The sequence below is a fragment of the Lutra lutra genome, chromosome 9 (genome assembly GCF_902655055.1).
Source record: "Lutra lutra chromosome 9, mLutLut1.2, whole genome shotgun sequence".
NCBI lineage: Eukaryota > Metazoa > Chordata > Mammalia > Carnivora > Mustelidae > Lutra > Lutra lutra.
This window is the reverse complement of record NC_062286.1, coordinates 63,717,458-63,742,638: the sequence shown is the minus strand read 5'-3', so window position 1 is coordinate 63,742,638 and position 25,181 is coordinate 63,717,458. Positions and strand designations below refer to the sequence as shown.

Here is a 25,181-nt window from a genome sequence, read left to right as displayed (position 1 = left end):
GTATATATATATTTAATAATCTGACAGCGTGGGAGAAAACAAAGGGAATGGAAGATCCAGGGATAGAAAGGAATAGAAGATCCGGGGATAGAAGAGAATGGACAGAGGGGATGATACCAGGAACTACTTGTCTGATGAGTGAATTAAAATGGAGCTGGGGTGGCTTAGGACTGACTAAAGCATTTTTCCCAGCTGTGTTTTGATGACACAGACTTACCCTCTGGTTAGGCCCGTGAGGTGTGGTAGTAAGCCAACTGGTCAATTTTTAATACCACCCAGAAAATTTTCATGTGTGTATTGAAAATTTCAGTGAGTATTGATTTACCGAAGACTGCTAAAGAGCTGGCTGAAGCCCATAAAACCAGGAGTCATGTACGAGTCACATTTCTAGGGTATGGTGAGGGTGCTCTAGAACCAATACTCTTATTCCTAAAAAAATGTCAACATACACTGCAAGGGGTCTTCTTCTCCCTCCTCTCTAGTTATAATTTCTCCTTTTGTCAAAAAAGGGAAGAAAGAGAAGGACTCTCCAGGTAAAAGCACAACTTTGTGCCTCATGTTTTCTAGGTTTTTTATAAGGTTCAATAATATTCATTCCAAAGCCTATTTGAGAGCTGTTAGTATTCAGAAAGGCTGGTGACCAAATAGTAAATCCATGAACTCAACATTATTTTTGTGTTATGAAATTTCCATTGCTTGTTTTCTATGAGTGGTGAGACCAGTATATCGAATCCTGTCCCAGATGCATAGGTCACAAGACTACATCCAGGGCCCTGAAGCCATCCCAGAGACAACCAAGCCAGAAAGTATGGCCAACTCACCACAAACCCAGGCCTGCTGCTGCCTAAGTGAACTCAGGAGGCTCCCTCCATGTCTGCTTACACGCACACTGGTCACCACCACACACACTTGCACTGTGAAGAACTATGAGAAGTATTTCTTTCTCAGAATTACCAGACCATCTCAGGATCACCTTCCTTGAGGAGGCATACGCTGTAGACCTCACACCTTGTGGTGGTCTGGATACACATGAGGATTCCCTTCTTAATAACAACGGTTCACACTTATGGAGTCCTTAGTAAGGCCAGATGCTGTTCACATCACGCTTCCCATATACCGATGCATTTAAATCTCTCAAGAACCCTATGAACCTGGTCCTATTATAATCCCCACGTATGATAAGGAGTTTAGGGCAAAGGGCTTGAATGATTTCTCCAAGGTCGTAGAACTAACAAGTGGCCGAGCTGGGATGTGAATGAGACTGTCTGACTCTGCATCGTATCCTCTTCACCACGAAAGCATACTTACTCCGCCCTATGCTTGCACCAGAAAACCTGGACAAGGAAGATAGACTCTATGTCAACAAATTATTCCTCTTTTCATCTGGGGGAGAGGGATACTAAGGACATCCAAATTTGGGGAATATTCTTAGAATTTGTCTTCTGGGATCTATAGGTCCTCCCTCTTAAACAAATAAAAAACCCCAAATTCAAGACACAATTTCCAGATTCAAAGTTGTCCGAGTCAGGACTCTATTCTAGGACCACTCTTAACAATATAGATACAGTTCTAGGACTCTGTTCTAGGACCACTCTTAACAATATGGATGGCCTCAGGATTCACATGAGGAGATCAATAGCTCTGAGACCAATACTTTGGACTCTGCTGAAGGAGGTCCACTGCGCTTAGCGGCAAATGAGACAGAAAAACACTAGCTTGAAGGTGTGTACCATGTTATCACAGGCGTGGGATTAACTTGTAGAAAGTGTAAGCATTCAGGAATGCCACACAGTGACTCCATTTACTTCTGTTTGAAAACTAATTCAGGAAGGACCTTTGAAATTTATGTTACGCAAAGATACAACTTAGTTCCACTGTGCCTCCTCCCCCCTCCCCCGGACTCCCCTGCCTCCCACCACTAATACCACCATACATGTTTAAAGTCCTTTAAAGTTTTCAAAGTGCTTTCATATACATACTCCATTCTTTATGTCAGGTCAGGGCAAAATTTTATTGCATTTGGCCAAAGGCCATGTTGAAACTTTAAGAGAAAAAAGGATATACAACATGATCTTTGAAATAAAGGGATTACAACAGAGCAAAGTTAAAGTTAGAAAGAATTTTATATAGAAAGAAATATATATATATATAAAATTTATATATAATTTATATATATATCTATACATAGATATAGATATATCTAGATATATATATTTCTTTCTATATAAATTATATATAAATTATATATATATTGATATATATCTATAGATATATATCTATATCTATGTATAGATATAGATATATAAAACAGACTGACCAAACACTTCACGTTTTTGGTTTTTGTTTTTTTTTTAACAGTTCAGTTTAGACAAAAACAACTAGAAGATGTAAACAAATTATTTAAAAATAGCATTTATCCATCTTTGATTTTAAACAGCTAATACATGCTCATGACAGAAAAATTGAGGGATGTGAAAGTGAAAAATCAAAAATATAAACATCATAATCTCATTATGTATAAGAAATGATTATGTTTAGAGTACAATCCTCTAGTTTTATGTTACACACACACACACAATGGAGTTGGAATTTTCTTCATCTTCATGCTACGCTCAGATATGCAGAAAATAAAGGCTGCCCTTTAATTTCTAAAAACTCTGATCTGGTCCATGTAATTCCACTTCACTGAATGGTAAAAACAACTTATTATCCATTAGCAATATTTCAGTCCCTTCTGGTGTGTAGGTCTCCTTTCATTTTAACATTCAATCCATTCAAAGTTATGATGGTTTATATAGAGTGTTCTTTGAAAGACTTAGTCTCTCGAGGAAAATGCTCAGTCTTTCAGATTCTCCTCTGACTGCCCCCTCCTTCTGTTCCTCAAGATGATGTCCTGGTGTCTGAGAAACAAGGCTAAAGCTAACACAGACTTCAGCTTAGAAAGAAATACGAAAAGGCAGAGAAGGCCGCCCTTCTGAGATGACTGATGTCAGAAAAGCTCCTGACTCCAGCTCAGGGCGCATGGCTTGCCAAGCAAGGGCGACACCTTTGAAGCACACGTTTCTGTACAGCTTTCCCGACCCTCAGGTACATGCCTGCCGAGGGGCTTGATCGGAGGCAAAGGAAAGTGCTGCTCGAGTCCTTGTCCTGTGTCTGGTCCTGCAGCTCTCCGTGGCGAGGTCTCTCCTCAGACTGGCTGCTCTTTGTCCTGCAGGTGTCTACAGCAGGTTTGAAGGTCAGTACTCCCAGATAACCTCCGGAGAACCCCAGTTTTGGTTGATGCTTTTGGAGTCTGTGCTATATACTGTAGCCAGCCTCTGTCCTGGAAGGTCCTCTCCCAGTGTCTGCTGGGAAGGCACCAGTCTCCCCCATCACAGGGAGCCGGAGGCTCAGCCCACAGTGCTCAACAAATCTGCTCTGAGTCCTCTCTCTGAAGAACATTAACAATCTTCTGGGTCTTATCCATGCTACATGGGAAGTGGGAACAGCTTATAGAATGTAAATTCTCTGCTTTCCTCTTCTTACCTAGGCAACCCCACTGGATTCCTTTTCTGTGGTGATCTAATTAATCAACATTGTGCATCTAATTGAGATCATTTCAGCTTCTACCTGAATTAGAACTGTTAAATTAATGGAAGGTGAGAGGAATAAAGGGAGAGGTTTTAAGAAACTTCTATCAAATTTACAATGTGTGTTCTGTGTCTCATCCCAAGTTCATACATTTTCCACCGAAGAACTTGAACCTCTGTGGAAGTGTTTGAGTGCTGCACCTTCTGAGTCCAGAAGCATTCTCAAGGGAATCATCTGCTTCGGTGTTTTTGGCTTCTGCTAAGTTTATGTTTGTCATCTAGAACAGCTTTTGGTGAAAACTCACAGCATTCTATGCAGAACCAATTTTAGCCGAAAGTTTGCATTTCCTCTCAAATTCTCACTTCTTTCTTTTTAAAAATAATTAGTGCTTTTTGCAATTGTTATGAAATTTGAACAGTAGCCTTTTGAAACTTATGCAGAATGAAACAGCAGAATCTTCAACATTGAGAAGATAAGAGGTTTTCTTCTGGTTAATTAAAGGAGAAAGAATTATGGAACTTTATAGCCGTTTAATTATGTCATTAACGTGAGGGTTGGCTAGCAATGGGGGGAGAGACTGCCGTGGGCCACCCTGTAGAATGAGCCTGATCTTTTCAGGGCTCTGTCAGTGCTCAGACGGTGACTTGCTGAATTTTTGAACGATTGTTAACTAGATAGACACATTCGTTAGAAAGATATTTAATAACTTAATTAAAATGACATCAGTACATATTTTCCTAATAGTTTTTGTTGTTGTTGCTGTTGTTGTTAGAAGTGTTAAGCATGGACAGGTCACCTCTGAATATTAAAAGCTAAAAGTGATGGGCGCCTGGGTGGCTCAGTGGATTAAGCCGCTGCCTTCGGCTCAGGTCATGATCTCAGGGTCCTGGGATCGAGTCCCGCATCGGGCTCTCTGCTCAGCAGGGTGCCTGCTTCCCTCTCTCTCTCTCTCTCTCTCTGCCTGCCTCTCCGTCTACTTGTGATCTCTCTCTGTCAAATAAATAAATAAAATCTTTAAAAATAAATAAATAAATAAATAAATAAAAGCTAAAAGTGAGGGGTGCCTGGGTGGCTCAGTGGGTTAGAGCCTCTGCCTTCAGCTCGGGTCATGGTCTCAGGGTCCTGGGATCGAGCCCCACGTCGGGGTCTCTGCTCAGCAGGGAGCCTGCTTCCTCCTCTCTCTCTCTGCCTACCTCTCTGCCTACTTGTGATCTCTGTCAAATAAATAAATAAAATCTTTAAAAAAATAAAATAAAATAAAAGCTAAAAGTGAAAATTTTCCTTCAATGGGGTCAGCAGTGTGGTTAGGCACACTTCCGGACATGTATGTCAGAAAAAACAATGGTACCTTTGACATACTGATCCTCGATGGTACTTTTATTTATTTATTTACTTTATAAATCAGTATTATTTATTTAATCTTATTACCATGGCCTTTATTTTCCCTCATTTAATCTTCTCAACAAACCTATGAGATAGGTTTTATTATATCTGTTTTATAAACAATGGCAGCTGGGCCTCAGACACATTAACTAACCTGCCCTACATCCTATAGCTAATGAGTGGGATTCTATCTAGGCATTAATGACTAAAAGACCATCTTCTTACCTACTTTGATGCACTACCTCCTTTCCCTACACTCTCCTACCATATTTGTTATGAAGCTCAAATATAACCAGGCATGTCAATACATAAGCTATTTTCAACTAGGCAAATTCTTTTCAAGGTATTTTCCCCTCTCTATGTCGTTAAGTTTTTGTATCTTTGCAATGTTGATAAAAATATGTAAAGGAAGACAATGGAAAATAACAATTTCTGACATGTGTTGATGATTATAAAAAACTAAAAAGAAGAAAGGAGGATATAATGACTTCTGTCCGCTTGCACCATTTTTTGATTTGCCTTTGCCCACAGATGAAAAGTGAGGAACTCTGCAGATATGAACAGGACTTGGTTTTTAGCTTTTTATAATCTCCAAATCAACTCTTACTACTTTCTTATTCTTCCTTAGCAATCCTTTCCCTTAGCCCAAATATCCCACCCTTCAGTTCATGCCGTAATTCCACTGAACAGTTTAGTTTCCATCTGTTGTCACCCATGGACAACATCCTGTGCTAAGTCTTGGGGATATAAGTTAGACACAGTTCTTGCCACCGAGGTGTCTACTGGAGAAGGAAGGCAGATAGTTGGATGATGTTGTATTAGAGTAAATGCTGCAACTGAACAATATATTATAAGAACACAAAAGTAGGGCATCTCAGTGATACTGAGGGACCAAGAGAGTGGGACTTGAAACAGAAGTCAGAAGAATAATAAAATTATTTATAGTTTGTGCATTAGAATTTGTGGTTGGAAGGGAATTATCTAGGATTTTCCCTGATTTGTATCACAATTAATAAAGAAATGTGGTCGAACTCCTATTAATGTTATCCCTTGAAAGAAAAGTTGTCTCGGAAATTACATGCTCTCTGGGAGATATGCTCTCCTACTAAAATATCTTCTTTGAAAAAGACATAGACATACATGAGAAACAATTTTTTTTTCAGGAAGTATTAGAATAAGATTTGCTGTTAGAACAATAAATCTGTGGAGCCTTCCAGGATGGTCAGAGTAGAAGTTAGAGCAGAGTGATACAGAGAGAAGGAAAGGTAAATATCATAAAAGACCAACTCTTCCATGTCATTGGCACAATTTCATTCTGAGAAATATAAAAGATGAAAAAATAGAAAACAAACATGAAACGAACCCTTTGGGGGGATATACATTTACTTCACAAATTCAATTAACCAAACGTTTTCCAGCTCTCTTCAAAATGCCCTCTGCTAAGTCAGAAAACTTTTAAATTGACTACATAAACTCTTGACCCCTTGGCCTCAGGGCACCTTATCTTGTCTAATCAATCAACCCACAAGAATTGTTTTTGAGTTTCTATGAAGTGTTCCAGACTCTGATGATCCTTGGTCTCTTCCCACCCTCATCTTGGCAGACCAAATTCCATCCTGGTTTCTCCTTTATTATACAATTTGGTCTTCTTTTTACATTCTAGACTTTCTTCGTTTACTTTTTAATCTCTCTTTACAGATTCCCCATGCCATTCCAAGAAAAAAAATAAATAAATAAAGGCACTTTCAACAAGTAAACAAAACTGCTTCGATCAATAGATTTTTGCTATTCTCTCTCCCGGAATAATTGTTGTTTTTTTGTTTCCTTGCCGTTTTTTGTTTCTTTGCCATTTTTTCATGTTCCTTGAAATTGTGGTAAAGTATGTATGGTATATACCAGGATAGAGGTCTTCTAGGACTCTGCAAACTCTTTTTCCCCCTCTTCCATTAGTACTAAAGTGTATATCTGGTCAACCATGTAATTTTCCTTCAGGGGTATACTGGTATTTACTTTCTTATATATGGGGCCACTCTTCCTATAAGCATAAACAAAAACATGTTTGAGAACATTTCTTTCACATCATTATCTCCCTGCTGTATCTCCTCTTCTGTTTCAAGTCCCACTCTCTGTTGGTCCCTCAGTATCACTGAGATGCCCTACTTTTGTGTTCTTATAATATATTGTTCAGTTGCAGCATTTACTCTAATACAACATCATCCAACTATCTGCCTTCCTTCTCCAGTAGACACCTCGGTGGCAAGAACTGTGTCTAACTTATATCCCCAAGACTTAGCACAGGATGTTGTCCATGGGTGACAACAGATGGAAACTAAACTGTTCAGTGGAATTACGGCATGAACTGAAGGGTGGGATATTTGGGCTAAGGGAAAGGATTGCTAAGGAAGAATAAGAAAGTAGTAAGAGTTGATTTGGAGATTATAAAAAGCTAAAAACCAAGTCCTGTTCATATCTGCAGAGTTCCTCACTTTTCATCTGTGGGAAGAGGAGAAAGTACTTTGCTTGATGCACAGGCATAATCTAGCTCCTCCCAAGTTAGAGTTTCCGGCAGAGTGAAGAACTAAGCACAGGCCTGCATTATTGCTGATGTCATCTTCATGTCTTCCATAACTAAGTAGACTATAAGAAGCTTCTATGTTCTTTTTAACATACAGGTATCGGGAGCCCACTTTGTGCTACAACTGAGGATATAAAGACAACTGGGACATTGTCTCATAATAATTCCTTTTCTCAACCAAATTCTCATCACTACAGCTGTCTCTATGTCAGACATTCATAACATCACTGGAGGAGATCTCTAGTCCTTTCTTGTGCAGAACTCCAAATGGCTTATTTTCCTATAAGTACACCATTCTTCTCTGCTCACTGCCAATTTCACCTTAAGTTTTCAGTAAATGAGATAGCCTAATCGGGTTCCAATAGTTAGTGTTAAATTGGTAGTTTCTTGGGGCGCCTGGGTGGCTCATTCAGTTAAGCATCTGCCTTTGGCTCAGGTCATGATCTTGGGTTCCTGGGATTGAGCCCCCTGCTAAGCAGGGAGCATGTTTAGCATCTTCGAGGTTTTGTTTAGTGAAGTTCTGAGATACTTATAACCAACTTGGCACATAACCCCACTCTCTATGGTTGTGAGTATGCCCCCACTGAAGGTCATTCTTCACCCTGATCGCTCAGGAACTTCCCAAGGGCACGGGCTACACCTCCAGGGTTTACATCCCAGATGACCACCCCATCCAGAGTGCCACTCCCACTAAATTATTGCAGCCAATGGTTTTGTCAAGTGTTTTGTTACTATTACAATACGGATTATCATTTTTTCCCAGCTTCTTCTTTTTTTTTTTTTTAAGATTTTATCTATCTACCCGACAGACAGAGATCACAAGTAGGCAGAGAAGCAGGCAGAGAGAGAGGAGGAAGCAGGCTTCCCGCGGAGCAGAGAGCCCGATGCGGGGCCCGATCCCCGAGCCCCAGGATCATGACCTGAGCCGAAGACAGAGGCTTTAACCCGCTGAGCCACCCAGGCACCCCTCCCAGCTTCTTATTATAGTTTTTTATCATTACTTCTCTACTTACTACATGATCCCAAACCAAATGATGCATATTTTAAAAGATTTTTGACAGCAGAAGGCCATTTCTGGTATAATTTCTTTTTTTTTTTTTAATATTTACCTTTTTTTTTTAAAGATTTTATTTATTTATTTGACAGAGAGAGATCACATGTAGGCAGAGAGAGAGAGGAGGAAGCAGGCTCCCTGCCAAGCAGAGAGCCCGATGCAGGACTCGATCCCAGGACCCTGAGATTATGACCCGAGTCGAAGGCAGAGGCTTAACCCACTGAGCCACCCAGGCACCCGATTTCTGGTATAATTTCTATGTTAATTAGCAACTGCCACATTAATGATGAATGATAAGCCTCCTACTCAAACCCAAATATCAGAGGCTCAAACAAGTGTTTATTTTCTTGTTAATGGTCCTATGGGTTGGCTGAAACAGCACTACTTCAGGTCATGGGGGTTTGATTCTAGACTTATGAGTAGATTCAGTTTTGTTCTAACAGTATCTTCATTCTTCTTCAAAAAATGACTACTTATGACATACTTTTCTTATAGGGAATAGTAAGAGCACCAGGACACCAGCAAGACAGACAGCATGTTTAAACTCTCTGTTCTTATCAAGTCTGCCAACATTTAATTAACCAGCGCAAGTTAATCACATGGCTAATCCTAATGTCAGTTGGGTGGGGGTCATTTTCTATCTGTAGTTACGTGGCATGTTTATCACAGCAGGATGGGAATCAAGAATTGAGAACAGTTCAATCTAGTACACATGCCAACAAGAAAATATCAACTAGTATAAAGGCTGTTAAGAAAATAAAGCAGAGTCATGTTTAGAGAATGCCCAGAAAACTGTGAAGAATAGTTCTTGGAGATGACATTTACACTGAGGCTGAATGTCTTCCAGCCTGAGGCAATAGATGGTGTAAAGACCCGGGTGCGGGGATGAGCCGAGGGTGATGGGGGAACTGAAATGGGACCACGGGGAGGATGGTAGGAGATGAAATCAACGAAGCAGGTAAAGGCCAGGTTACCTAGACCTCTGTTGTAATTACTGTTACATGCAATATCATTCTGGACATTTCAGAGGATTATTTACCAAATGCGGAAAAACAACTGTGAGTTTTCCTGGTTGTCATGATAACCCATGAGTTCAACCATTCTGGACGTTCTTATACAAATTGAATTGTATAATCACTTCCAAATAATTTGCCCTTTTGCTGGTTCTTATAAGCTACAAAGTGTCGGCCTCCTAAGTTTTTTCAATCAGAATCCCTGAAGATACAAAGGATTCCTGACCAGGGAGGGACCTGCTAAAACACTCGGAGAAAACGGAGGCCTCTGAAACTGCTTGGATTCTTAACAACTGCAGGTACTTATTCCCCCCTGAGCTTCTTAGAGCTAAATGGAGGTATAAAGGCATTGGAGCCTCCTTTCTCCCCTTACTCTTGCTCTTGGGAAAAACCTCTTATCCTGTTGCTCCCCAGAGGGTCTTCTAGATCTAAAATAACAACAACTCCGATTGCTGGTGACATCTCCTCCTGGGGAATTGACGTGCTGGCGCTCTGGATGGGGTGGTCATCTGGGATGTAAACCCTGGAGGTGTAGCCCATGCCCTTGAGAAGTTCCCGAGCCATCAGGATGAAGAATGACCTTCAGTGGGGGCATACTCACAACCACAGAGAGTGGGGTTATGTGCCAAGTTGGTTATAAGTATCTCAGAATTTCACTAAACGAAGCCTCGAAGATGCTAAACTTTCAAATGCCCAAAATCATGAGGTCTTGAGCACTTTCTAGAAATGACCCATTGGTCTTTGTGCCATGAGAAGACTTTTGTTAAAAATTGGTGTTTAATTACCAGATTTTCTTTTGTCCTCGTCTTTCTATAGACTTGAGGAAAAGAGAACTATTCTCTTTTCAAATACATGAAAAAAAGTAAATGAAAACCAGCGACAGGGAGAAGCTAACACTGTCCCTAGGTTATAATGGCACCTCCACGGGTGTGCCCTTGACTTCCATTAAGAATGGCCAGCTAAACAGGTGAAATACACAGCTGTAAATTTTCACCACAGCATCTTTTAGCAAGAAAGGGGCCGTGTCTAGATAAATCAGAATATGTTGGCTGGCAGAGCTCAGACACAATAATGTGGTTTTTCAGGAGAAATAAACGTAACAGTGTTTATTTCACATGCATTTGTTTGTCAGACTTCAGAGCACTGGGCAGAGATCAGTGAAGCCTCGCCACCTGTCCCATAGGTTGCACCTCATTTTCAGGTGGGTCTCTGAGGTCATTAGCACTGAGGCAGCCCGTCCTCTGTTCAGCTCCTGTGCTACAAGATAGGACAGGAATCCCGCCAGGAGGAGGACGTGGGTCCTGGCTCCTAAGCATCCCCGGTGGACTCCAGCTGCCAGCACCGCCCAAAGAAGAGAGCATGCCGCCCGGCCTGAAGAAAGCTCCCAGCCCAGGAGAGAGGCAGGTTAAAAGCCTATAGGATGGTTCAATCAAAGGCATTGCCTTCCTCTGTCCTGCACCGCTATTGTACGTTGGAACACATGCTGCTAGGAGACAAAGAGGACACACGTTTATTTTCAAGCGGAGGACTTCGGAACCACTTGGGAAGAATATTCTTGATTGAGAACCAAAACATTCCATGATGCTTAACAAACCTGCAAATTGAAAAATCAGCATCGGCCTGTGCAGCCAGGAGGCAGGAGAAGGACCTATACCCTGGAAAAAAAAAATTCAAAATATTCCTTAAATGATATTTGTGTGCATTTGCAAAATTACCGCTTTCCGAATCAGAGTCTCAAGCTGTTTTCGTCTGAGAACATATGTTGTGCCGTGAGACAATATCTCAGCCACCGCCCATGACATACCCCACCGCATCGCGTAATGGACAGTCCCGCGAAGAAGGCTGCGGCTCAGCCAATGCCCCTGTAATAATATTTTAAAATAAATGATATGCATCATTAAATCACCGAGGATGACTAACTCAATTTTAGAAAACCCACAACTCCAGCAATCCTAGTTACAGCTCTGATTTGAATATTTTCACTTGCACCTGAGCAGCCAGTGGGAGCCAGCCAAGCAGACTCGCGTCGAGGCTGTGCTCTCAAAGGAGCAGAAAGGAACCTGTGATGATGTAGTTACAGGAACGTCGGCTCCATGCCTCCCGTCCGCCTGGGCTTTTTAGACTTTTCCTGCCTCCCTTCTTGCCTTCTTATTTGCATATCACAGGCATCCTCTTTGTAAAGTTATTTTAAATAATTTATTAGATTGATCTTTTTAAAATTCTACCCTGGCTAAATGTCATAAGGAAAGAGAGAGAAAGAGAAAAAAAAAAAAAAAGTCTTCTAAACTTATTTAAAGGTTTCTACTGGAGTAGGCCAGTTACCTGCTTCACTGCTGATATTCTAAAAATACCTCCATGTCTGTACTATTATCCATTCTTCACGTCCAATTGCTCTGTTATGGTAATAGTCAGAAGCACACCATGCAGTAATTACTTACAGCTGACTGAAGAAAAGAATATTCAACTCCCCCACTGTTCCACTAGAAGGTCTTTATGCACTATTAACTCATTCCTGTTTATTAATACTCTACTGGTAATTCAGACTGCTGCCTCTCAGGTTTGTAATAGGAGGACTATTAAACAGCAATTACTGACCATATGGGTTGGCGAATATTTGTTGTTTTTTTTGGTGAGCATCCCCCCCTTCCGACTTGTTTTTTAAGAAGCCATATTACAACATAGTAAAAGTAACATCACATCTGCATGAGATTAACAGGCTTGGCAATGTTTCTCCCCTAGAAAATGTGAATTTATTCGCAGATTATCATTACTGGCTTAGGAGACCGAGGTCATGGGAGAAAGGAAAATGGCGGAAGATGGTGTATGTGTGGAAAGAGCCCTCCTTTGGACCAGATCTTGGCTCTTATCTTCCCTCTGTCACTCCGTAGGCTGTTTTCTCTTCCTTCCTTGGAGAGACACTGACCTGCCCTCAGCTTCTGAAAAAAATAAGCTTATTTATGGAGGAACCCAAATCGAATACCATTTTCCCTTTCGAGTTCCCCCCTGAGTATTGGGAAGTAGCCACTTTAAAATTTAGCAGTGAGTAAATGCAAAGAGTAAGTGATAGGACCCTGGGATAGGGCCCTGGGAGATGGCGAAAGGCCCCTCCTGGGAGAGGGATGGCATGAGTAATGGGTTCAAGTGGGGCAGGCAGGTGGTAAACGATGATTATGGTAATAATAATGCATGCCTCTCTCACAGGTAGTGAGCTCTAAGCACGTGGCACACATTAAATGCATTGAAATGGAGATGCATCTTTGAGATAAATAAGAGACCAGGAGCTGATGTCCATGGAGGGGCTGAGGGGTTGAGATCCAGAGCAGGTCAGTCACTTGGGAGGCCACCTGCACAGAGGCCGTGGCAGAGACTGCGTGTCTGGGCTCCCACACAGCCAGCTTTGGCTCAGGAGAGGGCCAGCCTCCTTAGTGGTCCTTGGGGCTTCTCTTCCGCTTTCTCCCCATTCCCGTTAAGTATCGTTCTCTGTGTCCAAACCCATTCAGCCTGTCAACAAACAGGTCAAAACTCTAAAAACCCTAGCGTGCCCCAATCTCACCATTTCCGTTCTGCCAAGCAAATCTAGTGTTCACCATTGGTAGGTAACTATAGCTGGTTCAGCACTCTGCCTTTGTCACCTACTGGTGTTACTGGTGAGACAGCTTTCTCTTAGACACACTCTAAATCCTTGAAGACAGAAGCCCTGTTCTTTAAACTTTAAACTTTTCTTCTATTTATCCCTGCACTTCATTTGGTAATGGACACTCATTTGGTGTTAAGCAGAGGTTGGAGAATTCAATGGAAATATCTAAGGGAAATGTTTCCCTACTCTATGGAAAGGTAGAAGTTATAGTTTCTGTGTTAACTATGGAAAAACAAACAAAAAAATAACAAAAATAAACAACAACAAAAATGACAAATAGCCCCAGAGCATAACAGTACCAAGCAAATGCATAACATATAATTGATGTTCAGTGAAATGAATTCAATTAAACATGTTAAATCTTCACAGTGGGTCTAAGCCCCAGAGAAAAATGCAAGAAATTTACCTCATCCATGACCTGATTTGAGCTAGAATCCTGGATTGTTTATGGACTGGAGGATCCTTGAGGGGAAGGGGTACTTCTCGAAGATTCTCTGCGGTGAGCTCCTTTAAACACTCAGCCTGATCCCAGGCCAGATCAAACCGACTTGGGATGATTTGAATAGCACCCTAGCCTCCACCTGCCCACCCCCCACCGATGTCTCATAGATAAAAGGAGCTCGTAGGCACCTTAGAGATTAGGTACTCCAGCGGATTTCCAAAGTAATTTTATTTTTACTCCTATTGTTTTTAAGACAGAATTTACTTTTTCCAATTAAGCATTATGCAAGATACTGACACAGATGAAGACAGAACAGCTGTGGTTGAAGTCAGGTTGGGAGGTATGGATGCCCAGTGTGATGATGCAACTGATAAAGCCACAGAGGCCCTCCTAGGAGACCCTGCTGCACCTCTGTGAGACCATCTGAACCCAGTATGAAAAGCATTTTTCTGCCCCAGCCCCCTTTTGATACAAGTATGTAGACTGAATGGCTCATTTCAAATCCACACAGTTATACAGCAGCAGGGTTATCTCTGCAATCCAGTCTCTTGGCTAATTGGCCAGGTTGTTTTGTTTTGTTTTGTTTTTTTTCCCCTGTATCACCTACCTGTGCTAGTGGTTTATGTCTTTGTGACCAACAGGCCACTGTTAACAGGTACATGTGGGACATGGGAGGACCAGTACATTGGGCCTCCTCCTAACACAGAGCTGAGTCAAGTCTGAAGTCCGACGAGTCATGGTGAGTTGGATGGAGTAAGCAGTAGCCCTTGAGGATCCTAAGTGCCACACACGCATGAGGCAGGGCTGGTCCATTCCCTCTTGGCCACTCCTGCATTCCATGGTTGAGTCTCAGCTCTAGCTTCAGCTTGTCTGGGTGTCTCACACGTGTCTGGGCCTGGATCACATGCGTGTACCCATCTCAGTCCAGCCCGAGTTGAGTGGAACTGCCACAGAGACTTGCTCAGCATGCTGGAAATTCTTCATCTCCTGCTCATAGCACAGTAGACGTTATGCTGTCATCTTTTATAGTGTTTAAGGATGGGTTGGGGTGGGAATGTCCAGACTGCACACCATCCTTTCATTCTTTACTGACGGAGGCACCAAGACGTAGGAAACAATACGACATGGGGACTTGGAGATATGGATTCCAGACCAGATTTTTCACATTAGCTATGTGTCTTGGGGACATAGAATTTAACCTCTCTGTACCCCATGTCCTCATCTCCAAAATAATGGCCTCTGGCCCAGATTTGCTTCTAAAATATCTTTGGCTTTACTGGGCCATCAAAAAAGTATAATGGTCTCTATATAGTAACTCTGAGTTAAATTGTATTAATTATATTAAAACCAATGATTATAAATAGTCACATTATGAATAAAATGTTCATATATGCCAAGAATTTTAAATTAGGCTGCATGACAAAAACATTTATTTCTGATATCAGTGAAAACTCGAGATTAGTCAGTAAAGATGGTATTAAGCCTTGTAAATATCATCCAACTGTGACTTGGAGCTGTGGAACTCTCCCCATGGGCGAGAACATCTGGGCAGTCTGTTGGCTTCATTGCAGGCTTTCACTTGTTCAGTATGGTCTTACTTTGTTCTTACCATGTCTCATGGCAATAAACATATATTAAGTTGATGCCATTGATTCATTCGGTGAGTGTTATTCAATGCATCTTTAAGGAGGAACCTGCTACATATGTAACACTGTGTTTATTATTAATAATAATAATAACAAATAACAATAGTAAGAGTGAAAAGGTAAGGCCCCGATGGTGAAGGGCTAATACTCTCATCCAGGAGGGAAAATGTATGTGGTAAAAAGATAAATAACTGTACCTGACAGTGATAATAAGAATCCAAGAGAAGTATAAAGGCTACAAGGGCTGGGAGGGTGGGGGAGTGGTTACGTGACTAGTGTGGACCTGAAGGGTTCCAGCAGGCCACTGGCTGTTCCTTGACATGTGATAATATTAGCACAGGTGGAGAGGATGAGTGAGGTCACTTGGGTAAGGGAAGAATATGTGCAAAATCAGTGAATTGGATAAGATTAAGATGTGTGTGAATTTAGTAATGACCCAGGTCCATCTGGAGAAAGGGTTTCTGTAAGAGACTAGTGGGAGCAGTGAGTGCAGAGTCTTCCATTTTGGAGAAGTATGGAAAGTCAGGTGCAGGATTTTGGCCATTATCTCACAGGCAGAGAGATTTTTCTTTTTCTTTTTCTTTTTTAAGGTGTTTTGATTAATGGAAAAGTTTTTATTAGTGAAATCACAGTAAGACTCCTAAGGACCAACGTGGAAAGAAAAAGGGAGACTGCAGAAAATCACTGGGGCGGGGGGCGAGCAGGTGAGATGAGAGATGTGTGAAAACGTCAGAGAACACGACAGGCAGCAGAGCTTGGAGGGCCCATGATGGAGGCAGAGACCAGACAGAGCCTCCATTTCAGGGTTCGGGTCCTCTTGCTCTAGATTCTATAGGCCAGAAGGTAGTGTGCGGTACAAAAGGAGATGTCTGGAGGAGGATACTGGAGGAAGAGAAGAATAAAAGGAAGAAATGGGGAGAAGATAGATGGAGACAGAGAATCAGACAACAGTGAGGGATGAGAGGAACAAAGAGCACATGGTCAATGAGGTGGAAGACAAAGGAGATTAATCAAAATTATTATGTGGCAGGTTGGAGTTCAACTCACAGACTCAGGTGTGCAAGAAAATATAGCCACTTTTATGTGAATTTTCCTCCTTCTATTTCAAGGCCCTGTTTTGCAGGAGGCAGTCATGTCAACCCAGTCTCTGCAACTTCCTCCCATCAAATCCCTGAGGTTGTCTCTCATTTCCAGCACCTTCCATAGTACCAAGATGATGGAGGTGGCCAGAAGGGGTGGGGCATCTGCCATTGGTTGCCATCTGTCCTCTGGGCAAGTGTCAATACTGCCACAATCACTATACCACACAGATCACCTCTGAGGCAAGCTGCATTCAGGGCCTCCCAGCTGCCATGCTCTCCTCCTCTGCTACAGAATCATGGTGCTTGTGCCATGCTGGGGGTGGGGAGGTTCACCAGACCATCGGCCTGGAAGGACCATGCAGTACCGTCTTCTTAACAGAGTTGCTATATCCATGACTGGGTCTTCCTTGCTTTCAGAAAACAAAAGTATCTGAGGTTCTGTCCCCCTGCCTTCTCCCCACCCCAAGAGACCCAACCCCATAGTAGGACGGACCTGTTACTAGATCTTCCTCCCTTCTACTCCAACTTCCCTCCCCAACCTCCCCCACAAATCCAGACAAATGTCTTTATTATTGAGGACATCCCATCTATGATGAGGCTCAAACATTTATGGACAAGAAAAATGACATAGATGGTTATGTGACTTACTTCAGGTCACACATCTTGTTAATGAAAAAAAAAAGAGTAAAAATGAAAATACGCCAGCTTGACTACCTTTTTCTTTTCCTTCCTCCCTCCCTTCTCTCCTTTGCTCTCTGTGTTTCTCTTTCTTTCTTTCTTTATTGATTCTTTCTCTTCTTTCCTCCTGTCCTCCAAGAGGACTTATTACATGCCAGGTAGTATGTAGGTACTGGGTATATGACACTGAACAAATGGAACATACTGCTTTCATGAACTGCCATTCTAGTAGGGGAGATGGACATTGAACATGTACATACATGGACTCACAACTTAAATTGTGGTCAGTTCTCTGCTCACTTTGGCAGCACATATACTAAAATTGGAATGATACAGAGGTAAGCATGGCCCCTGTGCAAGGATGACAGGCAAATTCATGAAGCATTCCACATTTTTTAGAGAACTAATGGTTGCCAGAAGGGTGGTGGGCAGGAGGATGGATTGAAAAGGCAATAGGAGTTAAGGAGTGGACTTGTGATGCACACCAGGTGATGTATGAAAGTGTTGAATCATATGTTGTACACCTGAAACTAATACAGCACTGTATGTTAACTAACTGGAATTTAAATAGAAACTTAAGTAAGTTGTGATCAGTACTGTGGGTTCTATGAGAAAGCTCTATGGAGGACTTATTTTAGGTTAGGTAGTCAAGGAAGATCTTTCAGGGAAGGCACATTTGAGCTGAGAACTCGAAGACAGCAATGGGAACACTGCAGGTAGGATGGCATAGGCCAAGACCTGATATGTCCATGGAGCTCAAAAACACTTGTGTGACATAAATACTTCAAAAGGGGAAATGGAACAGGATGTGGTTGGAGAAAGAGACAAGATCAAAGTCTATAGGGCTGTATCAGGCAAGTTAAGAAATTTGGATTTTATTTTAAGTTTAATAGGAAATAAACTTAAGCAGTGGAATGACATAATCTGATTGACATTTTAAAAATTATTCTGGCTGCCCTGTGGAAAATAGGTTGAAGTGAGGAAGGATGGAAAAGAAGAGAGTCGTGGGAATTGGGGCTCTTCCGGTAGTCCTGGAGGGAGATGACATGGCTCTGGAGCAGAGTCCTCCAAGTGCAGATGGAAAGAAATGGAAGAATCAGGTCATGTTTTGGAGGAAGAGTGGTCAGATTATTGGATGTGAAGTGTTAGGGGAACAAATGTCCCCAGCTGCAGACATGAATGACTGGTTGTATGTGGTTCTATTTACTGATGAGAAAGACTATGAAAAGAACAGGTTTGGACAGGAAGATTTTTTTTTTAAGACTTTATTTATTTATTTATTTTGAGGGCATGGTGAGGGGCAGAGGGAGAGGGAGAGAGAGAATCCCCAGAAGATTCCACACTGAGCACGGAGCTCAATGTGGGGCTTGAGCTTACGACCCTGAGATCATGACCTGAACCAAAATCAAGAATCAGACACCCAACCAACTGAGCCAGGCATGCCTGGACAAGAAGAGTTTTGGTTTCCTGCCAGAAGATATTTCATCTTGTGGTGTTGTGACCATAGCAGAGACAATGATGTAGACTAACTCAGTGTTTCCAATTCCCGAGCATGAGAAAGAAAACATTTACCAACCTTGTCATAAATTGCAATCTTTTTTTTCTTTTTAAAGATTTTATTCATTTATTTGACAGAGAGGGATCACAAGCAGGCAAGAGGCAGGCAGAGAAAGCGAGAGAGAGAGATGGGGAAGCAGGCTCCCCGCTGCACAGAGAGCCCGACTCTGGGCTCGATCCCAGGACGCTGAGATCATGACCTGAGCCGAAGGCAGAGGCTTAACCCACTGAGCACCCAAGTGCCCCATAAACAGCAATCTTTTAACCAAATTCAAGAAAATGGATTTTAAGGAAAATCCAACTCGTGGAACCGTCCCACCTCTTTCTGTGGTAATTTTGGAGGCAGTCTTTTCTAGATGGCCCAGCTGCAAGATGGTGGAGCCTTTTCGGCCTGGCTCCCTTAGCAATGGCCTCAGAGCTCTCTGGTCACCCTCAGTGTGTCCTTCATATGAGTCAGGATATGCTCAGTTGTGAGAATTGATGGCTAACTCTCCAGAAATTTTCTGAGTTGCTTATTAGGTACAACCACTGTTAAAAATTAAATAAGGAAAACTTAGAGAAATTATGTTACAAAGAATGGTAATATATATTCAACACTTCTCCCTTCCCAGTTATCTTACCACATTCATCTGTACTCTTGAGTGTTTAGGTCAGTTGTATCATGTGCCAGAATCCTACAGGACAGTGTGATACTGAGCATCTCTCTCCCACTCTCTGCTCAGTGGCATCAGGTTGGGAGTCTGAAGTCAGCCATGGTGGAAGCATTTGTACCTTGAAAATGAGTACATACTGCTAATCAGAGCTTGGTAAATAGTTGATTTGAAAACTTACGAAAACGGTGGGGAAAATGTCAATAATACAGATTAAAGGTATCTTGGGTTTGTAGCTGTTACATTGTGAGCAGGAAAAAGAGTTAAGAAAACATTCAAGACGATTAATCAGCAGAGAAGTTGCAAATATCATTGATGGAGGAAAGTTCCAGCACACATCTTTGCAGTTGCACTTTCATCGAACTTGCCAATGTAAAAAGGTTATTGAGTCAGAGATTGAATAAACAGGTGTGCCATTTTTTTCAATGGCAAGAGAGTGGTGTATTTCTACACTATCTATAGGCAATCTTTATAGCCATGGGTTTGGTTGCCTTTTTTTTTTTTTTTTAATATATATATGAGGTAGCGTAACAGTCTCAGCAAAGTCCTGTGCTGCAACACCAGTAAAGCTACATGAATTCAGGATAAGGAAGGAAAATTGCTGTCTCTCTTTCAGACCCTGCCTCTAACTCCTCACCACCAATTATTCATTCTGCATCCTATAACTCTGTCCACTTTGTCATCCACTCTCTCTGCTGACATTGCCCTCGTCAAGCTCTTTGTCATAGCTCTCTGAGCTCCAAGTAGTTCCAGGGTGTCCCTCTTGGTCTTCTGCCACATTAATGCTAGAAGTATTTACTTTAGAATGATGATGGAGCCAGATTCAGGTACTCCAGAAGATGTGGTATAGAGATACAAGGGAATATTATTCAGCCATGAGAAAGAAGGAATTCTGCTGTTTGCAACAACTTGGGTGGACCTTAAGGGCATTTAGCTGAGTGAGGTAAGAGAAAGACAAACACTTTATGATATCACTTATATGTGATATGTGGACTATAAGAGAGCCAAACTTACAAAAACAGAGTAGAGTAGTAGTTACCAGGGGTTGGGGAAAATGGGGACATATCAGTCATAGGTTATAAACTTTGAGTTATAAGGTTAAGTCTGGGGATCTAATGTATAGCATGGTGAGTAGAGCTAGTAGTACTGCATCATATACTTGAATGTTACAAAGAGAGTAGATCTTAAATGTCCTCACCATAAAAAGAAAATGGTAATTATGGGACATGATAGAGGGAGTGACTAATACTATGGTGGTAATTATTTTACAATTTTTAAATATATCAAATCAACACATTGTAAAACAAACTTACACAATGTTAAATTTCAATTACATCTCAATAAAGTTAGCAAAAATAAATACAAAAAATTCAATACTGGTCTTCATGGTCTGAAAGACAGTGTCTGGACATTTTGTTATGTATATAAAGCCCTTACAGGGTGTCCCTATCCTGCTTTCAAACCTTAACTTCCATTTCTCTCTCACTGACCTCACACAGCCACATGACCACTTGCTGGTCAATGAATATGCCATGCACTTTCCAATGTCCATGGCTTTTCTCACTTTCCAACCTGTGATCTCATTGTTTTAAAGCCTGGTCAAATGTTATGCTCTCATTTAACCTTTCCTCAGCCTCTCCAGATCGTGGTCCTACCAATGTGCCTCTCTCTCAAGCAGCACAATGTCTTATCATGACTCAGGTAGGTGTCTGACCTGTCCCTAAGCCTTGAGGGCAGGAACCTCAGACCCACCAGTGCTCATCATAAAGCAGACATTCCAAAGCTTTTGGGGTATTTTTCTTTCCAAGTGATTTGCTTGGACTTAGAACCCTTCACTGATGTGATCCATGGCCCTGAAATGAAGTACAATTAATTGAAAAGCCCAGGACTGCTGATCGACTTGCTAAGTGTGCTTTGCCTAAAACGAACTGCACATGTGCAACTTTTCCAAGTCATCTGTCCCAAGTCAGCCACAGTACACCACTGATTTCTCTGAAAGCACGTCACAGAACACATTTGAAGATTTGCCCTTCATGTCAGGAGGTTCCCACCATACAGTTAGATTTGATGAACATTCTCATATGCATTTGTCGAGTTAGATGCTGAACAATCACTACATTAATTTATTTGCAATTTAGACAACTTACTTTCATGTCCTGTTTGTTGCTGTTTTACTGTTTAAAACAGTAGTAGGTCCAGAATGATCCTTGGGCATCAGAGCTCAATGCTCTACAGTCCATAAAAAGTAAGCGACATCATAAGAGTGTTATTCAATCCAGGGTTCTGTCCACTGATATATGCTCCTCCACACTCATGCGTATGCTCTACCTTTCCAAGCATGTGGTATTGGATAGTTAAAGCCCAATGATGTTAATTTGTGAAAAAGTGTGACTCGTATAGCCATGCAATTATCACTAACCCAAGACTAGAATTAAGGAGAAGTAGACAGAATGGGTTTTGTTCCCATGTATTGGCTGGATGACTTGTATATTCCTTACTGTTATGGGCTGAATTGTATCCTCCCAAAATTCATTTGTTGAACTCCTAACCCTCAGCATCTCAGAATGTAATTGTATTTGGAGATAGAGCCTTTAAACAGACAAAGTTAAAATGAGATCACTAGGTTGGACCCTAATCCAATATGACTTTGTTCTTAAAAGAAGAGATTAGGATACTTATAGAGGGAAGAACTTTTTTTGACACTGGGAGAAGTTGACTATCTATAAGCCGAAGAGAAAGGCCTGGAACAGACCCTTTACTCGTGGCTCAGAAGTGGCTAACCCTTCCAACAATATGATATTGGACTTCTAGCCTCTAGAATTGCGAGAAAATAAATTTGTGTTTTTTTTTTTCAGCCTTCTGGGCTGCTTAATAAATACAGGCCAATGCTAAATAGTCTTCATAAAAGACCTGAGGTTCAAGAAGATCATTGCATGATTATTACAACTGATTCCCAAGGCCCACGATTCAGATCCTATTCCTTTAGGAAAAATGTGAAATTGTTGTTAAATCTTAGCTTTGAGGACATAGAAAAATGGAAGTGATTGTTATTTTTCCCTCTACTCTAGAAACCCCATTGAATCCCATTAAGAGACAAGTTCAACTATTATAATAGAAAATTATGTGAAATGGCCTTTTCTAGAATAGCAGATGTCAGTACTTTGAGGGTGTATGGCATCAAGATAACTATATATCTTGTGGCCTATAGAATAGACAACAAGTGGATAAATCAGGAATCTTGTATAAGAAATGTGTTTACAACATCCAAGCTTATTCTTACGTACTTAGTAATAATGATTTTTCTAAACAAATAATACCAAACTTATTAATATCAATCACAAGACGCTTGTAAATTTTCAGCCCCATTTATACCTCTTGCCTATATTTGATCCCTCTGATAAATAAGGTGGAATTTTCCCCCCATACAATAGAAATAAACTGATGACATTTGCCATAGATCAAGTGACAATTTGGAGCTGGAAGAATGACCGGAACCTTCACCTCTGTAACAATCATTGAGATCTAGGGAGAGAGATCTAGGGAGAGACAGTTCTTTACACGTGTTGATTCATTCCAGTTTGGGTTGTTTTCACTGTAAAATTTGGAAAGGCAGTGTACAAAGTGGTCCCTGGGCCTTGGTGAGTTTTCTCAAAGGCAGTCTGAGGTCCATGTGAGCAGTTAGGACGAGAATAACCATCGGTGCTTCACAGTATGTGCTCACTACAACATCCTGATTATAACTCGGTCTCCCAATTTGGGAAAGTTTGACACCCTAACAGGAGGTAGTTCAGTCACCTTGGTAAATGACTTCATGTAGGTTATTCTTCCAGAATGTAGTTCTACCAAGCAAAGAAAACAAACCTGAACAAAAATAATGCTGGAGCAGGTGTTCCAGCCGTTGGAGAGAAGTCATTAGTGTGACATTACTCAATCACTTTGTTTCTCTTATAATAATACATTATTTATTAGGAGTATTTTTTTTTTCCTGTCTGTGTCACATTTTATAAATCTCACATCTAACATTTTCACCCCTTTGGGTGTGCCACAGCGGAAGCGAGTTATGTTTGCAGAAGGTGAGCTGGAGGAATCGTAATCCTGTTTTGGCTAAAGCTCTCTCCTAAGCTTATTTAGAAACCAATATAACATTTAGCAAGACACTGCTGATACCTCTTTGTCCGTTATTTGGGTTTCTTAAATCCAAAATGTTGCGTTTTCGATCTTAGAGGAAATTAAAAACAAAAAACCCTATTTCTCATGTCCCTCCATTGAAAAGCATGAAAGGAAGAGTAGCTACAGTAAATGATTCTGTGAACACTTTAATAAGCAGACCAGATGCAGATCTTAGCGGTAGTGCATTTTCTTACAGTATGCAAGGAACAGTGAGACAGTGCAATGCTTCCCCCTCATCATACCAGTTGAGAGTAAAAGGGATTCCATTTGCTAGGTAGCTTATTTAGAAAAACTAAACAAAGCTTCTGGATTTAGAGCCTTTAAGTGAAGACAATAGAGTGTGTTAAGTAGCCAGCTAATATTCTGCTAAAAACCCGACAACCCTCAGGGAGGCCTCACAGAGTGTCTATTATTGGATTGTGAGTCTCATCCGACATGTTTTTGATTTGGATAACTCCAATCTACCCCATTCCCTCGCCATTTCAAGCAGCACTATCACAGTTCAGGCAATCAGCAGAGACCTGGAGGAAGAGAACATTAGATCTGCTCTTGGGAACGCAGGGGAGACAGCATGTTAAAACTGGGGCATTCGCCTCAAAATTGGGGCATGTGGTGCTCTTACAAAGATTCTCCTCAGAAACTTGCTGTCATTCCCTTGAGACTGCATCAACTTCCTTGGATGTGGCTCTCTGAGAAAGCCAAAGATGCGAGGGAGAGAGCGTTTCTTTTCCTAAGATGATTACCGCCAATGAAGAACTGTCAAAAATAAGTAAACTTACCTGAGAAGTTTAATAAGCACTGATTGGTGGAAGGAGAGAGAAGGTGAGACTTGGAAATTGTGCACGTCCTGCGTGTTCGTTTTCTGTAGTCTGGCTTGGGTGAGTAGGGTCACTCAGAAAGGAAAGTAGGCCAAAATGAGAGGCAGACAATAAAAAGGAACTTTTTTTTTTTTAAATCAGGAAGTCTCCCATATTACTGATAGTGTCATTGTTAGTATCTAGTGTTTCCGCTAGAAACATCAAATATGCAAATAAAAAAGTGGTCATGAATGTAGTCACTTCACAATTAGCCACATAGATGGAAGGCAAAAATACCTTGGGGATTTGGGGAAGTAGAGAGAATACATACACTCAGACAGATTATTTTTCATTACCTTAGGCTCCTGTTGGCATTAATAATGTTTCACAAGGACTTAGAATTTAGGGAGTAGGCTGAATAAAAAGGAACAGGTACAATATAGCAGCGAGTGTGTCCGAATGCCATCCCAGGCCAGTGTGATTACTGCGGACTCCACTGTAATTAGCACACATTTACTGTCCCCTCACAGTGTGTGAGCCAAAGCTCTAAGTCCCCTCTGTGATCAGTTTCTTAAATCCCCATGACAATGGGATTTGTTCTTTCCATTTTACAGAAAGTGGAACCAAAGCACCGAGAGGTTGCGTAACTTGCTCCTGGGACCATGGGACTAATAACAGAAGTAGAACAAAGAACATTCTTATGCTTCTTCACAAAGATCACTCTATGCTGCATCTGTAATGGGAGGACAAATATGGAACCCAGACCTGGATGGAAAACTTACATAGCAAACAGGTTGAACATGATTAATTAGCTAACCTGTAGGGTATTATGTTTTAAGGGTTGCCTAATTGATGACTTAGGAATAAGTCAGTTCTGGAAATAGTTGAGGAATACGTAGTTGAACAAATAATGGTATAATATTATGC

The 25,181-nt window shown here is 41.3% G+C and overlaps 1 non-coding gene across 1 annotated transcript; it reads left to right on the top strand.

The window, feature by feature from the left end:
* Positions 1-17,372: 17,372 nt before the first annotated feature.
* Positions 17,373-17,476, top strand: LOC125110139 (U6 spliceosomal RNA). The gene has a single exon (XR_007130470.1). It is a non-coding gene; the product is annotated as a U6 spliceosomal RNA (small nuclear RNA).
* Positions 17,477-25,181: the final 7,705 nt, after the last annotated feature.